The sequence below is a fragment of the Tupaia chinensis genome, unplaced genomic scaffold, assembly GCF_000334495.1.
Source record: "Tupaia chinensis unplaced genomic scaffold, TupChi_1.0 Scaffold000481_1, whole genome shotgun sequence".
Lineage (NCBI taxonomy): Eukaryota > Metazoa > Chordata > Mammalia > Scandentia > Tupaiidae > Tupaia > Tupaia belangeri.
This window is the reverse complement of record NW_006159993.1, coordinates 37,003-40,687: the sequence shown is the minus strand read 5'-3', so window position 1 is coordinate 40,687 and position 3,685 is coordinate 37,003.

Genomic DNA, 3,685 nt, shown 5'->3' with positions numbered 1-3,685 from the left:
TATATATATATATATATATATATATACGGAAACAAGTGATAATGAGTACACAAGTGTCCATAATCTATGGGACACAGCAAAAGCAGTCATGAGGGGGAAATTCATAGCAATTAGCGCACATAAGGAAAGGATAAAAAGATGGCAAATAGATAAATTATTATCATGCCTCAGAGAATTGGAAAGACTACAACAAACAAACCTCCAAAATGCCAGGCGAAAAGAAATAATAAAGGTTCGAGCAGAAATAAATGAAATAGAAAATAAATGAACCATACAGAAAATAAATGGAAGCAAAAGCGGGTTCTTTGGAAAGATTAACACACCATTGACTAGACTGATCAAGAAGAAGAAAGGAAGGAAGCAGCTTAAAAAAATATGTGATGAAACAGGCAATATTACAACAGACATAGAAGAAATACAAAATATCATTATAGGATACTATGAGCAACTATATGCCAACAAACAAGATAACTTGAAGGAGATGGACAAATTCCTGGATGCACATAATCAACCAAGATTGGATCAGGAGGACATAGAGAACCTGAATAGACCCATAACAAGCCAGGAGATTGAATCAGTAATAAATAACCTCCCAACAAAGAAAAGCCCAGGTCCAGCTGGCTTCACTTCTGCATTCTACAGAACTTTCAAGGAAGAGTTAACCCCTGTCCTACTAAAATTATTTCTAAAGATTCAAAAGGAAGTAAACCTTCCAAATTTATTTTATTAAGCCTCCATCATCCTCATCCCCCAAACGGATAAGAACATGACAAAAAAAGGAAAACTACAGACTAATATCATTGATGAATATAGATGAAAAATTCTAAACAAGATACTCACAAATCGTATTCAACAACATATTACAAAGATCATTCATCATGACCAGGTAGGCTTTATACCAGGAATGCAAAGGTGGTTCAATATATGCAAGACCATAAATGTAATACATATTGTATGTATCCACTCAATATATACCGACTATCCACACTCTATGGTAGAGAGCGAAAAATTGAAGGACATAAAAGCAGTGAAGGTACTTTACGAGAATAGGACAATGGGGGGTGGGGGGTGAAGAGAATAGGATAGAGAAAGATAGCAAGAGAACAAATAGAGAGGCAGGACGTTAGTGAAAAACAGCTATGGCTTATAACCTGTGGATGATGACATGAATAGTATTCTCAATTGGACTGGTCGGAGAAGTATTTCATGATGGGTAGTCCTTTTACAAGCAAAATGAGAAATAGTGATTGACTGTTTTAAAAAATAATTATAATAATAATAATTATTGGGAAAAACATAGAAAAGATATTGAATGATGAAGTGGGGAGATTAAGGTCTCTGTATTGACTGACATGCATGGCATTCCCTTTTGAAAAAGCAATGTAATACACTGTTTAAGTTATATGCAATCCAATGTAATATAAAAAAGATTATGATGATAATAAAAATTTTTTAAAAATTGAAAAAATAAAAATTGAAAAAAAATTAAAAATCCCTTAAGCATGCAAAGTTATAGAAGCTGTATCCAGCATCATGTATGACATTAACACAATATTTGAGATTATCACCTGAAAGAGTCTTTAAAATTCATATAAAAATGAAAACCAAATTTATCTCCTCCTGAATGACATCACAATCAGTAAAGATATTAACACAAAAATCAAAAGATCTTTTGAAACCAATGGTAAATATAACAGCTGTTTCATATTCTTTTTTTGCTCTTTTTAAAAAAGTTAATTAATTCATTTTTATTATCATCGTAGTCTTCTTTATATCACATTGGATGACATACAACATTCCAGTGTATTACATTGCTTTTTCATAAGGGAATGCCATGCATATCAGTCAATACAGAGACATTAATCTCCCCACTTCGTCATTCAATAACTTTTCAATGTTTTTCCCAATCATTATTATTGTTATTCTAATTATTATTATTATAATTTAAAATCAATCACTATTTCTCATTTTGCTTGTACAAAAGACTTTACCTATCATGAAATTCTTTTCAGACCAATCCAGTTGAGAATACTATACATGTCATCATCAACAGGTAATAAGCCATATTTGTTTCCCACTAACGTCCTGCCTCTCTATTTGTTCTCTCGCTATCTTTCTCTAGCCTCTTCTCTTCACCCCTCCATTCCCCACAGTCTTATTCTTATTAAGTACATTTACTGCTTTTATGTCCTCCAATATTTTGCTCTCTACCATAGAGTGCAGATAGTCGGTATATATTAAGTGGATACATACAATATCTCTCTTTCATAGCCTGGCTTACTTCACTCAGCAATAGATCCTCCATATCTGACAACTTTCTATCAAATTCCAGGGTCTTGTTATTTTTTATGGCTGAGTAGTATTCCATAGAGTATATATACCACATTTTTCCTATCCGTTCATCAGTTTGTGGACATTTAGGTTGGTTCCATGTCTTGGCAATTGTGAATAATGCTGCAATAAACATTGATGTGCAAGCAGTTTTCTGATTGAGTGTTCTCTTTGGCTAGATACTCAGAAGCGGGATTGATGGATTAAATGGTAGTTCTATTTGTAGGTCTTTCAGGAACCTTCATACTGTTCTCCACAGTGTTTGAGAGACCCCAGAAATAACCCCCAAAGCTTACAGCCAACTGTTTTTTTTTTTTTTTTTGACAAAAATATCAGTCAATCCATTGGGAAAAAGCCAAAAAAATGGCACTGATTCTTTCCTCACTGGGTATTGTGCCAATATTTTCAAAAGGTGTATGAATGAATATGTGATGAATCCACCCCTTCTTGGCACTGGATACCTGAAGGAGGTAGTGATAAATGTAGTGCAAGGGGTTTCAATTCCCTACTGACTGTGGGAGCTGTGTAAGGCCCTGGCATGACTGTGGCCCTGAGGATCCTATAACTGTATTCTTTTCTGGTTCAGGGACAGCTCAACAGGAATAACTAAGCGAAGTGCTGTGCCACTACAACTAAGGAGATACAAACAAAAATAGAACAACAAACGGAGAAAATGGCTAAGAAAATGACAGTGATAAACTTGGAAATACCAACAGTAATGGTTAACAGATTAAATTCTCCCATTAAGAGACACAGACTGACTGCTGGATGGTTAAAAAGATAGAAGTCATTTATATGGGATGAATAAGACACACTTCGCTGATAAAGACATACTTAGAAAGAAAGTGAAAGACTGGAAAAAAGTACTTGTGAGATTGGCCTTTTCAATTTTTAGGAACTGAGATATAGAGAAAGAGGACAGGGTAAAGGCAAACAAAAAGGAGAACAGGAGGACTCAACTAATGGTTGCATTGTTTGGACAAAAACCAGCTCCTGATGACTATAGAAAATTGATAACCTATAATTAGTGCCAGTAGCCTGGACACAAGACTGCTATCTACTGAAGCCTCCATAAAAGCCTCTCGCCACAAGTGACCAACTTGGCCACTGCCCCAGGGATTTCCCCAGAAGTTACAGGAACCTTAGTTCAAATACTGAGGAGGTATCCACCCTGGCCCAACACTAAGAAATAACTACTCTAGTCATCTCTCATGACAGCCATCAACATCATGGGTTCAGAGTCCTGGGCAAACCTGGAAGTGGCAGGTGGCACCCACAGTTTGATTAATTACATGGGAGCCTCCTATTTAGTATTTACTGCTCATATTAGAGCCCCCTCCACTGAGTCACATAT